At 42.8% G+C, this 18,034-nt stretch overlaps 1 pseudogene; it reads left to right on the plus strand.

Moving 5' to 3' along the window:
- The first annotated feature begins 120 nt into the window (after window positions 1-120).
- LOC121558180 lies at window positions 121-17,472 on the plus strand (annotated as a pseudogene).
- Window positions 17,473-18,034: the final 562 nt, after the last annotated feature.

Raw genomic sequence — 18,034 nt, forward strand, 5'->3', positions numbered from 1 at the left:
ATTATTTACTCAACAGTGAGCCCTGCTGCCACCAGATGACGCTGTTTTGTAATTGGCACGGAAGGAGTAATAGCGCCATCTGGCGACAGCAGGGCCAACAGTTCATCCGAGAAATGACATGCCTCAAGGGGGGCGCATGACTTTTTGGAAATTAAATATGTAACACAGGACTTAGCGGAACAAATATAGCCTGCCGAAATGTTCTTCTTTCCTTTAAAGCTATTCAGGTGACTATCTTTCAAACTGGGAGCGACTTGGTAAACGCTTACGGAAAACTTGCTAACTTCACCCGCGGACAATTCCGGTATGTGAGTCTGAGTTGTTTGTTCTAACTGTTGCAGTGGGATTTCCACATATTGAGTAGTTTATTTTTTATTTTGCATTTGCAGGACTCTCTCTTTATACGCTATATATACAAGAGTATGTGGACACCCCTTTGCATTGCTGTGTGCTCGATTTTATACACCTGTCAGTAACAGGTGGCTGAAATAGCAGAATCCATTAATTTAATCTCCATCGCGTTAGCGAAGCCGAATGTCACTGGGTGCTAGTGTCGTAGTAAATATTAAAATGTTATAGCTTGGTCTGACTAAAATCTTGTGCATGACCCATTTTAATGTTAGGAGCTTGTTTTCAGTCAATGCTGTTCCTATGCAAGAACAATGGACAGAGCCAATATCTTCTCAAGGACAACTCCCACGCCACAGGCCACAATCTGGTTGCTCCCCACGAGACTTTCCTTTGAGAACATACACACATTCACACACACATCTCCATGCATACGCACACTCATCCTCATGCCTCACGAGTTACGCACACACACAAACTGCACATCTTTCTACTGGTCGGTGCCTAGGGCAGAGGACTCTGCCGTGCACAAAATGGGGCTTCTACTCTGGACAGAGCAGACCCGCCTCCTACGCTTCGGGAACCAATCAAGGGACTAGAAGAAGGACCCCTTCCTTTGTGTTGCATTGTATAAAGTAATGCTGAAAACTCTGTTTTTGATCCCTTTTCAACTGTCTCCATAAGAGGCAACTGAAATGGGTCCATGCATGTAGCTTGAGCAGATACCAGCTATCTCTGTGTTTAATAAACTGCCTTTTGCTTAAACATATTCCTCTCCGTCTAGCGTCGTTGGTTCTGTACTTCCTCTCCTGTATGGTTTCACCAACAAAAATGGTAGCAGAGGATGGTTTTTAATTCGATCTAAAAGTTGGTGCGAGAGGAAAAGGCAAATCATCGATCTAAAAACAGACGGAAGAGTGACCTGAAAATCCTGGAGAAATCAACTATTCGTCTTGGCTCAGGAAACCTGATCAGAGCGCGCTCTTCTAAAAAGGTATGCAGAGCCTGTTAAAACGAAATCTTGCATATTGTATTATAGACCAATACCAAATTTTGATCAGAAGTACTGAGCGTGAGTATGAATACTTGTTAAATAATTTCCATCCTAAATGAATTAAGGCATACATGAGATATCTCGTACTGTGATTTATATTAATTAATCTATGTGAAGGCATAGTGGAATCATAGTATAGATCTATGTGGAAGTTAAATCTATGTGAAGGCATAGTGGAATCATAGTATAGATCTATGTGGAAGTTAAATCTATGTGAAGGCATAGTGGAATCATAGTATAGATCTATGTGGAAGTTAAATCTATGTGAAGGCATAGTGGAATCATAGTATAGATCTATGTGGAATTTGCTGTGTTTTATATTTTAACGTGTCTGTGTTATATCTTAAACGTGTAATGGATGATGGGAAGTTATAGTGAGACTTATGAGACCGAACACCAATCTGTGGAATTGAGTGAATTTGACCTAGGGTTTCAGGAACCAGGGACTGGGGAGACTGATATTGAAGTTGTGCAATGATTCTAGAACAAGCGTGAGATAACTAAAGTGTGGTGTGTGCTGTGTGTAGAAATTACTGCATTGGTATATGTGACTGGAATTCTGACTTTTATGATAATGATTGCACTACACATAATATAAAAACAATCAGCCTCTTTATATACGAGGGTGTCGTACATGAGATAAGTCTGTATTTGATACCGATAATACATCCAAGATAGAGAAAGCAAGATGGCAGGACCAAACATAACCATACCCAAATTCAATGAATACTTAGAACAACGAATGACAGGGAGAGTAATGCCAGGTCCACCAAGGGAGGGAGGTCATATGCCCGCCCTTGATGTACAACAGATAGAAATGACTGATTATGTGTAGAAATTGACGGAATTTTCTGCAGCACTCTCTTCTCAGGTGCAGAAGGCCCAAGAGGGGGAGCTGTCGGGAAGTACGCTGCCGCTGAAGGTAAACGTGGGAGACTGGGTAAGGGTTAAAGTCCACAAGAGAAAGTGGCTGGAACCCAGGTGGACTGGACCGTACGAAGTGAAGGAGGTTACTTCACACTCAGTCCAGGTCAGAGGTAAATCAGGCGCACCCTGGCACCATCTAACACACTGTACTCCAGCCCCCACTCCTTCCAGACCATTGTCTGAAGTAAGAGCTGATTTGAGCAGCGAGAACCAATCCTGACAACACAATGAAGAAACCCTAATGGGAACAACAATCTCACTCAGGGTGAAGAATAACTTTTTTCCCCCTGGGAGAGATTGGGAGTGTCTGAATGTTTGTATGTATGTTTTCTGATAGGAATTGGACTCCTGCTGGGCACTCCTTATGAGGGGTTGTTGTGTGAAGCTATTTTGAATTACTTTAAATTTACTTGTAATATAGAAGAGGTGGCTAAGGGATTTTTAACAGTACCAACCATGGGGGGGGAAATCCTCACAAGAGGTCCCAGAATTTACTGGGGACGAGAAATGCTTGATGTAATTAAAATGGAATCCAGAGATAGAAGAAATCTCCATTATATAACGAGGTGGAGGGAGAGGTATGGTTTTGAGGGACGTCTGGACGCAGATAAACTCGAATCCATGCTTAAACAGATACATAAGGTGTGTAAAGGAGAAATAAGCAGTGAGAGAGAGAGAGAGAGTAGGAGGGGGCCAGTACCCACTGATAGCCTTACCTAATCTATTGGCGGGGAATGATAGGGGCCCCAGCAACCTTAGATGTATACAGTAATAATAATAATATGCCATTTAGCAGACAGGCCATGAACACAGAGGACGTGGCCAGAGCGGTAGAAAGAATGACCCACCCCATGACAGGAATAGTAAGGTTTGGGCTGCCGTTAGAGGGCAGTGGGTTTCAGGGGATGCCCATAGGACACTTTTGCCATGGGCCGATTACGGAGAGTATGTTGGGAAAATAACTGAATTGTGTAATAGCCTCAGAGAGACATGCAATCCATCAGACAGGAGAGAGGAGAGAGAAGTCCATCCCCCAGCTTTGAGTGTGAGAAAGAGGAAGATAAGGCGTGACTAGTCCTTGAGGGAGAAATAGTAGACTCTAGTGGGGGGAAGACTAAGGAACCCTTTGATCCAAATTGTGAGGTGTTTGAATTGGCTACTATTGACTTAGCACTTCAACAGGAACAGAGAAACCTAATTTGGCATTGACAGTAATGGGTATGAAAATTAATTGGATGATGGGGTTTTGTGTTGAATTAGAGACAGTGAGACTATTAGTCAATACCTAGGAGAGAAGAGAGGTTACGGTAGCAAAGACAGACAAGAAGGAAATAGTAATAGTGGAGACAGGAGTGAGTGGAAGTGTTACAATTGTGACAAAACGGGACATTTTGCTAGAGAATGTGAGGAACCGTGTAGTTACTGCAAGGAAAGGGCACCAGTTAAGAAACTGTAGGCAGAAGGGGGAAGAGAGAAATCAGGAGTCCTCATGACCTGGCTGTTTGGTTGTTGTTTTTTAATTGGGGTTTTCAAATAGAAAACAACACACCTAGTATGATGTTTATAAAGCCTTGTTGTTTCAATTTTGGAGGGTTTTCAGCAGGTCAAGGGTTATAGGTCTTAAAGGTGCACACAGTGAATTTTATGGATTTTTTAGGTTTTGGCTGAGTTTGGGGTATATATGATTTCTTATGAGAATGAATGTCATGAGGACTTAATGAACACTTGGGATAACTAACATTTATGAAATATTTAGAATAATGGTAATTGTTTAGTATACTATGGGATTAAACAGTTCGTTAAATGATTTCAATGGCCTCTGAACTCTGTTTTAACATTCTGGTGTTAATTAATCATCCACACTAGTACATTCTAAAGGCATGAGAGGAAGACTTTAAGATAGTTTATTTTACTAAGTTGAGGGTAATTTATAGTACTGTGAAAATTGTGAAGAATATTATAATTTGGTAATAATATATTTGATTTGAACCATAAATAACAGAAGAGAGAGTGGAGGAATGGCAATTGGATAATGAAATACCAATATTAACTAAAGTGATTGTTTAGGTAGGTGGTAATATTGACACATGGCCAAATCATGTGTCAAAGAGGGGGATGGTTGGATTAAATATTAAATATATACGAAGGAGAGGACAAAATACTTTTAAAAAAACAAACATGTATGATAGTTTATTAACCACACCTGTATGTCAGAGGTTTTGTGCCCCACAGGTGAACTAAAGGAGAAGGTGACCCACTCTATCTAACCAGGAGACTGAATCAGGCCTGGCGGGAAGGGCCCTACCAAGTACTGCCTTTGCCAGCAGAATAGCTGAGAGATCCATCTGGGTGCATGTCACACACTGTACAAAACCAGCTACACCTGACGAACAAACACAGAGTTAGGAGAAAGATCCGATCACCACTATGGTTCGGGGGTTGCCTCCTTAACGAAGATTCCCTTACCCTGTCTGATCATCCCTGTGTGAGTTCGAGTAGAAGGTAAAGCAATGGGTTGGCCTCTGGCATCTGACATGTTCTCAGGGCAAGGGTGGGGATTCACAGGTCTCCCGACGGTAGGTAGCTGTCTGATTGTGGGGGCCATATTCCTAACACACACGGACCCTCCTGTTTCAGCCAGAAGTGGTAGTTAACCTAACACAAGTTGAAAAGGCATAGGAGACAGCTAGACGTAGGGAAAGGGGAAATTCTAGAGTAAACCTCTCTGAGGGAGGTAGTGAGACCGGGGCTGTGATAAAGATAGTGCAAAACTATGGACCTGGAGGAAGTAGTACAGGTGGAAACGGGGTATAGAAATCTTAACCTGTGGTTGGAATGGATTCAGTATACGGAAAAAAAACTATGTCTAAAGAGGACTGTTTTGCCTGTAGGACAGCCAAACCAGGGATAACAACTACTCCGTTCCCCTTGACAGGCTTTAACTCTCTGTCAGGTTTTTCCTCCATGCAAGCCACCTGGGAAAGAGTCTTATGGTAACTTGCACTATCTGTTTTCCCCCGATAACAAAATCATCCCGACCTGGGTTGCCTCAGTTTGAAGTCACAGGGGATTCTAAATTGTTTTTCTAGGACTAGTAAGGATAGGATACAGGGTAGGGCATCTTAGCTCCTGCTCCCACACAGAGAATATCACAACTAAAAGAGACCATGATTAATCTCTCCTCTTTGTTGCAGCCAGAGGATTATAGGAGCCAAAAAACCAGACCCGTGCTGACATCTGATGGATGTGTGGTGATAACTGATTGTGAACTCACCTACATAAGCAAACAATCAAACGTGTCAGAGACTGGTGAGTTGTCACATAGAAAGTAGGACCTCCTCCCGGGATCCTTTGATGAAAGGATATATATTGATGGGATCCACAATCAGATCGCAGCTGGGTTTGAATCAAGTATTTTCTGGTGGTCAAACAATTAATAAAAATGTAAATTGGATAAATTATATTTAATATAACCAGCAAAAGATTTATTAACCACACTCGTGATGCAATAAAGGGATTAGCTGAGCAGACAGCGGCAACTAGCTTAATGACATGGCAGAATAGAATAGCTTTAGATATGCTTTTGGCTGAGCGGGACGGGGTTTGTGTTCTGTTTGGATATATGTGTTGTACTTTCATCTCCAACAATATAGCACCGGACGGGCCCGTGACCAAAGCGCTTGAGTGACCATCACCACGCTGGAGAACGAACTGGTTGAGAACTCTGGTATTGATAGCTCCATAAACGGTTGGTTTGATAACATATTTGGTAAATGGAAAACTATTGTTGTGACTATTCTGGGTGAAGTTATGGGTATACTTGTTCTTTGTGGATGTTGCCTTATTTCCTGGCTGAGTGACTGGTTTGGTGAGTACTCTTCTATGGTGGTTACTGGATTTCTGACCCTAGTGATTGTGTTTTTGCTGTTAATGTGTTGTGCTGCTTGCATCGTCCCCTGTCTCAGGAGGTCAGTGGTAGGAGTGGTGCAGGCGTCGGGTATGATGCTGTTGTTACCGGCCCAGGATGATGCAGGTGACTCTGCTACTGACTCTGAGACCAAGCTGGATGATCCATGTTTTGCCTAGTAAAATACATACACGCATTTATTTTCAGTTCTTGCTCATTTATTACCTTATGTTTTTACTAACCACTGTGATTGTTTATTCTTCCTGATGTGAAGGTAAAGGATTCCTGGGTGGCTGGTAGCCAACTCAGTACATGTTAGGTGTAGGGGGAGGAATAGAGGGTTAAAATTATTATTTTTATTTTTTATTAACATTAAATGTTGTGATTTAATTTCCATATCCTGTTATTCTTAAGGGTGATTATACTCTGTTTAGAGTGACACCATAAAATTGTTGGGTTTTATTTTTTGGATCTGTATGTGATGAATAGCTTGGAAGGAATGCATTAATGAGGAGCACTGTACTGATATGGATTGTTTCACATAACAGGCTGATAAGAACACTCTCTCTTTGTTGTCTGTGAAACTGTCCTTGAACATGGGTACATGGAGTACAGTTTTTGGGGTGTCTTTTGGGTGCTGACTGTTGTACTATTAATAAAAACGTCGATAGAATTAACTACATACATTAATGTCCAGAAATTAGAAAACTGGACTCAACAAGGTTTTGAGGCTGTTCATGGACAACTAGCTGCAACTTCATTAATGGCTTTTCAGAATAGAATTGCTGTTGATATGTTACTTGCTGAAAGAGGGGGTGTGTGTGCTATGTTCGGGGAACAATGTTGTACTTTTATTCCTAATAATACTGCTGCAGATGGAAGCTTGACAATTGCTCTAGAAGGTTTGAGGACTCTTAATGGTAAAATGAAGAGCCACTCAGGGGTGGATACTTCAATGTGGGACTCTTGGATGGATGCGTTTGGTAAATATAAAACGCTTGTTTCTTCTATACTTGTATCCATCTCTGTTTTTGCTGCAATTCTAGTGCTTTGTGGATGCTGTTGCATTCCATGCATACGGACGCTGACAACCAGGATTATAACCACCGCTATTGATCCAAATCCTGCAGATAACGGTCAGATGTTTCCTTTGCTTGCTATTGACGATGCTGACCAAGGATATCTGGATGATGAATAGCATCTAAGCTTTTTGTCACGTCTCTTGTGAGACGTGAAGAGGGGGAATGTAAAACTTTATCTTCTGATAAAGTTTTCCCTATTTTGCCAATTGCAGCATTTAAGCTTTATGTCACGTCTCTTGTGAGACGTGAAGAGGGGGGAATGTAAAACTTTATCTTCTGATAAAGTTTTCCCTATTTTGCCAATTACACTGTTAGCTTGTGTCACGTCTCAAGTTTTCCTTCTTTACTGTTACTTGGTCACGTCTCTGGGGAGACGTGAAGAGGGGGATTTGTCGTAGTAAATATTAAAATGTTATAGCTTGGTCTGACTAAAATCTTGTGCATGACCCATTTTAATGTTAGGAGCTTGTTTTCAGTCAATGCTGTTCCTATGCAAGAACAATGGACAGAGCCAATATCTTCTCAAGGACAACTCCCACGCCACAGGCCACAATCTGGTTGCTCCCCACGAGACTTTCCTTTGAGAACATACACACATTCACACACACATCTCCATGCATACGCACACTCATCCTCATGCCTCACGAGTTACGCACACACACAAACTGCACATCTTTCTACTGGTCGGTGCCTAGGGCAGAGGACTCTGCCGTGCACAAAATGGGGCTTCTACTCTGGACAGAGCAGACCCGCCTCCTACGCTTCGGGAACCAATCAAGGGACTAGAAGAAGGACCCCTTCCTTTGTGTTGCATTGTATAAAGTAATGCTGAAAACTCTGTTTTTGATCCCTTTTCAACTGTCTCCATAAGAGGCAACTGAAATGGGTCCATGCATGTAGCTTGAGCAGATACCAGCTATCTCTGTGTTTAATAAACTGCCTTTTGCTTAAACATATTCCTCTCCGTCTAGCGTCGTTGGTTCTGTACTTCCTCTCCTGTATGGTTTCACCAACACTAGCTAGGTAGCTAGATAGCTATGACTCCGGTACACGTCAGGCGGAGATAGGTAGCTAACGATAGCTATGACTCTGGTACACGTCAGGCGGAGATAGTTAGCTAGATAGCTATGACTCCGGTACACGTCAGGCGGAGATAGGTAGCTAGCTAGCTAACGATAGCTATGACTCTGGTACACGTCAGGCGGAGATAGGTAGGTAGCTAGCTAACGATAGCTATGACTCTGGTACACAGCAGGCGGGGGCGACACCGGTAGCTAGTGATGATACTTTATCATCCCGGAGCTCCGAGCCATGCGTCGAAATCGCTAAACAGCGAGATCCCACTGATTCGTCGTTGTTGCGGCGCTTTCTTCTATTCCAAACTGCGTTCAAACACCGACCTCTCTACTGGACACCGTACTTACAAATATAGTTAGGATTTTGTACAGAAAGGTTCACCTGACTGGTAGTTCAGCAGGTAGAGTATGGAACATTCAGGGACGTGAGGGTCTGAGGTCGAAACCCGTTGAAGGAACACTATTTAGAAAAATATATATGTGAAAACACACTTTCTGCACAGTTCAAATAATTTGTTTTATTTAGTATAATATAAGCTTCTGTCTAAAGCATCCTAAATAATGCCATAGATTCCGTTTTTGAAAAATAGTAATTTTGAAGGCAAAAAGGGAAGCATGATGTGAACCTGGTATTCCAACGGATTATAGGCTACTAAACCAACGATTTAGTGCTGCGCCACGGAAATTTGATGAAAACAGTGGAGAAAAAAACGTATCTGATAATCATACCGCTATTTATTGCTTAACAGCAGATGTTACAAATATGCATTGTGAACAGATAATGAAGCTCCCAGTAATGAACCATTTTCCTGCACAATTTGGTGAAAGTGGCGAAGTCTTCAGAAAGCCTCGATGTCCCATCACTACTGGTAGCTAGCTAGCTAGGATACCCGCACAGATGGAACCAGGGTTGCCAGGTCTAGTTCAAATGTATAGCCCAATGACTTCTGAAAACCCGGCCACAAGGCTTAAAAACTAGCCCTCCCCAAAAAATTGCAGCAAGAGAGGAGTTGCCACATTTATCCAATAAACCCTTTTCCCATAAAGTTATTAAGCAAATTAAGAAGGAATATCGACATCATTTTTAATGACATAGGCTAAGAAGCAAAATTAGGTTTTCCTTCAAAATAATAATTATTGCGAGTTTAAGAATATGTCGCGAGAGAAAAGATAAATTGCCCTTATTGAACTCTAGATCATTTTCCATCAATGGATGTCAATTTAACTTGTGTTGACTGCTATGATTAAGCAATAAGGCACGAGGAGGTGTGGTATATGGCCAATATACCACAGCTAAGGGCTGTTCTTAGGACATAGCCCTTAGTCGTGGTATATTGGCCATATACCCCAAACGTGCCTTATTGCTATTATAAACTGGTTACCAACGTAAGAACAGTAAAAAGTATGTTTTTGTAATTCCCCTGGTACAAGGCTGATATACCATGGCTTTCAACCAATCAGCATTCAGGGCTCAAACCACCCAGTTTATTATGATTGTAAATCAATCCCGTTTGTGCAGGTGTTTAATTATAGATAAATCCGACAGAAGAGTTTGAGTGATGAATATTGGACAGAGGATCTCAATCTCTGTGCATGAAACACTTGGACGAACTTCAAAAAATGAATGTTGGGCAATTTTCTGGCAATTGTGCAGTTACTAGGTGCCAGATGTTAAGACTACAAACCGTTATAAATGGCAAATTTGCGAGATTTACTTGTTATTTCAAGAACTGAGCATGAGTAAAACCCTTTGCTTGATATGGTTATCCATAAGAAAAGTCTACATTAGAATGCAGTTTACTTTAAACCAGCTCTGAGCGAATTTATCTAGTGCGCCTAAAGTCGTTTTCCAATGCTTTGTCGACGTTATCAGTTATAGCACGTTAATGTTTTATGGAAAAAGGGTGCCTCCATAATGACCAATCTAAATGTCCTACCTACAACTGTTGTAGAAAGTTGTCAGGACGTGCGCGCATGCTGCTCTCTCGCGGTGCGTCTGCTGCAGCGCTCTCAACGCACACAAACCCCTCCCTCTCCACCACTCACTCACACAGTAACAGCCTGCTCACTGCCTGATAGTCTGCGGCAGCAGGTCACAGTGAAATATATATATTTTTTAAGAGAAATGCCATGGCGGTCGCGAAGCAATTTAGAAGTATCTCAAAAACGCGCAACCAATACATTTTCACCTGCGACATCGTTTTCAATGTAGCCCAATTTTGCAGGAAAATTTCGGACATGGCAACACTGGATGGAACAATAAGCCAGATATTTTACCGGATGTATAAATATGAAGCATCCGGTTGGCGTTTCCATTCACTACCAAATATGGTGATGAGAGGAAGCCCAGTGGCCGGCAGGGCTCTTGGCTCTGCCCACTATGATTAATTTCCCCACATTGGAAACGACAGGCTCTGGTCTATCTTGGGTTACTTATCACAATATTTGATACTGGCAGATAGTGTCCTTCGCCCCCGAAAAATTCTGATAATACTTTTATTTCCCTTTTGACCCACATTTTAATCGCATAGACAATCGGGGGAAATCCAGAATATCAGGTGTCACACAAGCATGAAGATGGCGTGCTCGAGGGGGGCCGTTAATGCAGGAACCAATGGAATGCTCGCATGGAAGGCGTTCCTGCAGATGCAGAAATTCCTATATGCAGGAACGCCCCGAATTGCGGGCCCCAATTACACACTATTAGAGAATTCTTGGGAACAGTCTAGATAAGAGCGGGACGGGGAGGGATACTTAAAGGTAGTACCACTGCCCCGCTCGCTTCCCGTAACCATACTTCATTTTTAGTTACTGATCAACAGTAACTTTATTTTCGGTTATATAATTTTGAGCTCTTCCATTGCAATGAATAACACAATGCTGTTTGCTTATAATCATTGTTCTAATCTAGATAGTTTGCTGAATCATGGCTCTCTCCTTCCCTCGTGACGCACAGTTATCACAGGGTGGTAAGGGTATCCCCTGCCCCAGTATCTGTACGTTAGAGATGCCTCTGAACTCAGATTCAAACTCCCATTAGACAGCTCTGCAAAGGAGTTTACCAAATAGGGAGCTTCGCTCAGCAGCTATCTTCATTTACTCCCGTTACGGCCTGTATGTACTTCCAAAAAAGGTCTAAATAAAAATACAAGCAAGCGAAACAAATATTTTTGAGCACCTCCAATGTATTGAGCTGTTGTAGACTTTATGTGCGTGGCAGTATGAGTGCCGAATATGCATTTTTTTTGTTTGCTTGTACATTTTTATTTAGACCTTTTTTGGAAGTACATACCGGCCGTAAGGGGAGTAAATTAAGGTAGTTGCTCAGCGACACTCCATATTTGGTGAGTAACGAACGTATTTGACATAATGCTTGCAGAGCTGTCTAATGGGAGTTTGAATCTGAGCTTCCTGGGCGTTGAGAGGAGACCCATCATACTCATTGTCGACATCTCTAATGCACAGATACTGGGGTAGGTATCCCCTAGGGATACCAGGATGGACTTTGACCTCCTTTAAAACCCATTTTTAGATTATATTATGTACTCCTAAGACCTTTACCATCCTAACCTAGTAGAATACCTACTAGGATCCTAACTACCTAGCCAACTAGGTGAAACATCTGTCCATGTGCCCTTGAGCAAGGCACTTAACCCTAATTGCTCCTGTAAATCGCTCTGGATGAGAGCTTCTGCTAAATGACTAAAGTGTCAAATGTAACATTTGTCATTCGTCATCATGTGTCTCTGTCTCTAGTGCCCTGTTTCTGAAGTCCAGACAAGATCAACACTTCTTGAACCCCTCTCCTAGTGAGATAAACAGACCTAGTGATGTCCCAACCTGACAGGAATATCTATTCTCCATTGGAGGGGGGCGTCCAGCCCACAAATGTAGTCATTGGGCAGCCAAGCCCCCCAGGATATGAGATGACCTTACCCAACACACAGGGGATGCCTAACCCATTTGGGGGGCAGGGCCTGTTCCAGGGGGGATGCCCTTCCCCTCGCCTGGGGCATTTGATCAGCCCATGTACTTCCAGGGTCAGGGGAACCCAGGATATGGCACTGCACCTTACGCTCCCATGCCTGGGGCCTACGGTCAGGGCTTTGACAACCCAAATCATGGTGAGTACTTCAATATCATTCAGAAGTAATGTGGTGATGGGAATCAAGTTTCAAGTTTTTAAAGGGATAGTTCACTCAAACTATCTTTTAGTATTTTGCTCATTTGTCCACAAAATTATGCGTGACAGCAGTGACATTTTCAAGGTGGAGCACTTTCAGTACGGAGCAAAAACGATGTGATTTATCATTCATTAATAGATAGAAAGGGGCATTTGAAGTATGTGTGGTCTGATGTGCATTGCATTGAGTCTATCTGTCTTTTCTCCCAGACCCAAACACTGATTACTACAGCGATGATCAACCCCTTGCCTTTTGTGACAACAGTGCCTTCTCTCTTGGCTCTGGGCTGGACGACAAGACCATAAGGCAAGCCTTTATCCGGAAAGTAAGGGACCACAGGGATGCCAAGAGGCTCCAAATCAGGACCTCAAGCAAACTTGAACTAAAGATAAAATATAAACTTAAGATAAAATGGTTGTACATGCATCTGTATAGTCATCATAATAATCAAACAAAATGGCCTAAAACCATTTTTAAAGAACAATCCCCAAAGTCTATTATAGTACTGTATGGATCCTATATCTAATAGTCTGTCTCGTTGTCCACCTACAGGTATTCATGGTGTTGACCGTCCAGCTGATGGTAACATTCTCCTTTGTGGCTCTCTTCACCTTTGTGGAGGGAATCAAAGTGTTCGTCGGGGCCAACCCATGGACGTACTGGGTGTCCTATGGCATCTTCTTCGTCTCTCTCATCACCATCAGCTGCTGCGGAGAGTTTCGCCGCAAACATCCATGGAACCTGATTGCACTAGTAAGTTAATAAGACCTGTCTCATTTAAATTGGCGTTATTCCTATTATATAATGATATACTTGATGGGCCCGTTTTCCAAACTCGGATTAAGCCTATACCTGGACTAAAAAGCACGCTCAATGATCAATAGTATCCGTAGCTATACTTTATGGGCCGGTTCTGTATATTTATCAAATTGAAGAAAAATAAAATCATGTCTTATTCACTATAAGCCTGTGTTGATATGTGCACTTCCACCTAAAAAGTTGTATAAGTATTGTTGAAGTTCTAAAAGCGGTTGTATCACTCTCCTTGCCTCTCGTGTTTCCAGTCCATCCTGACCCTGGCTATGTCCTACATGGTGGGGATGATAGCTAGTTTCTACGACACTGACTCAGTCATCATGGCCGTGGGCATCACTGCTGTTGTCTGCTTCACCATGGTCATCTTCTCTCTCCAGGTCTGTATCCATCTGGACATCCCTCCCTCCTTCTGTCTCGCTCTGTCTCTGTCTCGCTCTGTCTCTCTCGCTCTGTCTCTCTCTCTCTGTCTCTCTGTCTCTGTCTCTCTCGCTCTTGTCTCTGTCGCTCTGTCTCTCTCGCTCTGTCTCTCTCGCTCTGTCTCTCTCGCTGTCTGTCTGTCTGTCTGTCTCTCTCTCTCTTCTCACAGTTCAACATGTCATAGGGTTTCAGGGTTGGGGTGTATTCCATATCATATTCCAGTCAATGCTGCAATTAAAGGTAGACTCAGCGAAATGATGTTGCCACAAGTGAGATGCAAGACTTTGCTCCCACACAGTCACACACCGTATCTGTGCATTGGCATGGGTTCACATCATATCGCTGAGTCTACCTTTAAACAGCATTGCTATGGAATCAAATTGAACTGGAATTGACCCTGCCATCATAGATACTGGCTCTACCCTGTTCAGTGAGGCTAGTGATGATAATGGCTCTACCCTGTTCAGTGAGGCTAGTGATGATAATGGCTCTACCCTGTTCAGTGAGGCTAGTGATGATACTGACCCTACCCTGTTCAGTGATGATACTGACCCTACTCTGTTCAGTGATGATACTGACCCTACCCTGTTCAGTGATGCTAGTGATGATACTGGCTCTACTCTGTTCAGTGATGCTAGTGATGATACTGACCGTACTCTGTTCAGTGATGCTAGTGATGATACTGACCCTACCCTGTTCAGTGATGATACTGACTCTACCCTGTTCAGTGATGATACTGACCCTACTCTGTTCAGTGATGCTAGTGATGATACTGACACTACCCTGTTCAGTGATGATACTGACCCTACTCTGTTCAGTGATGCTAGTGATGATACTGACCCTACCCTGTTCAGTGATGGTACTGACCCTACCCTGTTCAGTGATGGTACTGACCCTACCCTGATCAGTGAAGATACTGACCCTACCCTGTTTCGTGATGATACTGACCCTACTCTGTTCAGTGATGATACTGACCCTACCCTGTTCAGTGAGGCTAGTGATGATACTGACCCTGCCCTGTTCAGTGATGGTACTGACCCTACCCTGTTCAGTGAGGCTAGTGATGATACTGACCCTGCCCTGTTCAGTGATGGTACTGACCCTACCCTGTTCAGTGAGGCTAGTGATGGTACTGACCCTACCCTGTTCAGTGATGGTACTGACCCTACCCTGATCAGTGAAGATACTGACCCTACCCTGTTTCGTGATGATACTGACCCTACTCTGTTCAGTGATGGTACTGACCCTACCCTGTTCAGTGATGGTACTGACCCTACTCTGTTCAGTGATGATACTGACCCTACTCTGTTCAGTGATGCTAGTGATGATACTGACCCTACCCTGTTCAGTGATGGTACTGACCCTACCCTGTTCAGTGATGGTACTGACCCTACTCTGTTCAGTGATGGTACTGACCCTACCCTGTTCAGTGATGGTACTGACCTACCCTGTTCAGTGATGGTACTGACCCTACTCTGTTCAGTGATGATACTGACCCTACTCTGTTCAGTGATGCTAGTGATGATACTGACCCTACCCTGTTCAGTGATGGTACTGACCCTACCCTGTTCAGTGATGATACTGACCCTACTCTGTTCAGTGATGCTAGTGATGATACTGACCCTACCCTGTTCAGTGATGGTACTGACCCTACCCTGTTCAGTGATGGTACTGACCCTACTCTGTTCAGTGATGATACTGACCCTACTCTGTTCAGTGATGCTAGTGATGATACTGACCCTACCCTGTTCAGTGATGGTACTGACCCTACCCTGTTCAGTGATGGTACTGACCCTACTCTGTTCAGTGATGATACAGACCATACCCTGTTCAGTGATGGTACTGACCCTACTCTGTTCAGTGATGGTACTGACCCTACTCTGTTCAGTCATGGTACTGACCCTACCCTGTTCAGTGATGGTACTGACCTACCCTGTTCAGTGATGGTACTGACCCTACTCTGTTCAGTGATGATACTGACCCTACTCTGTTCAGTGATGCTAGTGATGATACTGACCCTACCCTGTTCAGTGATGGTACTGACCCTACCCTGTTCAGTGATGGTACTGACCCTACTCTGTTCAGTGATGATACTGACCCTACTCTGTTCAGTGATGCTAGTGATGATACTGACCCTACCCTGTTCAGTGATGGTACTGACCCTACCCTGTTCAGTGATGGTACTGACCCTACTCTGTTCAGTGATGATACAGACCATACCCTGTTCAGTGATGGTACTGACCCTACCCTGTTCAGTGATGGTACTGACCTACCCTGTTCAGTGATGGTACTGACCCTACTCTGTTCAGTGATGGTACTGACCCTACCCTGTTCAGTGATGGTACTGACCCTACTCTGCTAGGTGAGGCTAGTGATATTATTATTGATTGGTAGGAAATGAGTCGCCTCATTGGCTAATAACTAATATGTCCCTTTGGCCTTCATCCTGACCCGACCTCTGACCCCATACAGACCAAGTATGACTTCACTTCCTGTCACGGTGTGCTGTTGGTCTCTCTGATTGTCCTAGTTCTCTTCGGCTTCCTCTGCATCTTCATCCGCAACAAGATCCTGGAATTGGTCTACGCCTCGTTGGGCGCTCTACTCTTCACATGCGTAAGTCCTTGCCACAAATGACAACCTATTTCCTTTATAGTGCACTACTTTTGACCATAGTAGTGCACTATTTAGGGAATGGTGCCATTAGGGACGCATACTAAAATCTCTTTGGCAATGATCTTGATTATCATAGGTGGTGTCTCTTTTCCTGTAGAAACTATACTGGTGGTGATAGTAGTACAACTATTTAAGTATTCATGCAAGTGTTTTGATGGATGGGCCCTGGTCAAAGTAGTGCACTATATAGTGAACAGGATGCCATTTGGGACACAATCTTAGTCATTCTTTTGAATGTGTTGATCTGTCAGACCAAATCAAGACCATATCTTACTAGACATATCTTGCTACCATATCTTGCTAAATAGAATGAGTGGAATGCTAATTCTAATTGTGATAATAGAATGATCATTCTTTTGAATGTGATTGATTCCAGTTCTTGGCTGTGGACACTCAGCTGCTGCTTGGCAACAAGGAGAAGGCCCTGAGTCCAGAGGACTATGTTTTTGCTGCTCTCACCCTGTATACTGACATCATCAACATCTTCCTCTACATCCTGTCTATTGTTGGAAGATCACGGAACTGAGCGCTTCCTCTAAAGGAACCATTGAAGGATGAAGGAGTCTTTTACAGGAGTTACTTATCTGTTCCCATATCTAGGACAACACCTGCTACACATTGTTTTATGCGCCAATGTCTAATTTGAACTCTGCTGTCGCCTGTCGTTCTAAATGTGGTTCCCTGTGCGCTTTAGAGCAGTGGTTCCCAAACTGTGGGGCGCATCCCCTAGGGAACTGTCCGACTTTAAACGTACTCTTGAAAGTTGTACTAGTAGAATGCACAAGGTGCAATTTCGATATTGGGTAGTGCATCATCAGTTCCTCTTGTCTTGTTAGTTATTGCAGACCTTAAAGAGCTATTTATAACTTATCAGAAATGTCCGGGGGATGGCAGGACTGAGATTGAGAAACCCTGATTTAGCAGATGCTACCTATTTTTCTATTGTGTTTCTATTTTTCTTTGCTAATTTTCTTATTTTTTAACTCTGCATTGTTGGGAAAGGACTTGTAAGTAAGCATTTCACTGTAAAGTCTACACCTGTGTATTCGGCGCATGTGACAAATAACATTTGATTTGACTTATTCAGTTCTTTCAATTTAGGTAATAAACAACCACATATCACAGTCATAGCAAGTAACTCTTATTGATAATACCCCCTCATGTTAATTGTGCTCAGTTTTACCACAATCCAGACTGGTTTAAATTGTGTAGTGTGAATAATTAATATTTTGATTCAATTTGTTTTGTGATATTTCTGATGTTTGTGAGTCTTTGCAGCTGTATTTGTTGATAGTTATTCAATTAAAAACTGAATTGTAAACTCGTTGTTTTTTTTGTATCAGTGCTGGGGATTACTGGATGCTGCTAAATTGTTTCAAATAGTTTATGAATCATGATTATGCACTCTGTCATATGATTTTTTTATATCTGTATTTTTGTATGACATCATAAAGGAGATCCTATAATTCTATGTTCTACATGTAATTATGACACATGACATAACGGTGTCAAGTTAAATCGAACGTTCTGACACCCTATTGTGATGC

This window comes from Coregonus clupeaformis, unplaced genomic scaffold (genome assembly GCF_020615455.1).
Source record: "Coregonus clupeaformis isolate EN_2021a unplaced genomic scaffold, ASM2061545v1 scaf0228, whole genome shotgun sequence".
In the NCBI taxonomy this organism is placed as follows: Eukaryota; Metazoa; Chordata; class Actinopteri; order Salmoniformes; family Salmonidae; genus Coregonus; species Coregonus clupeaformis.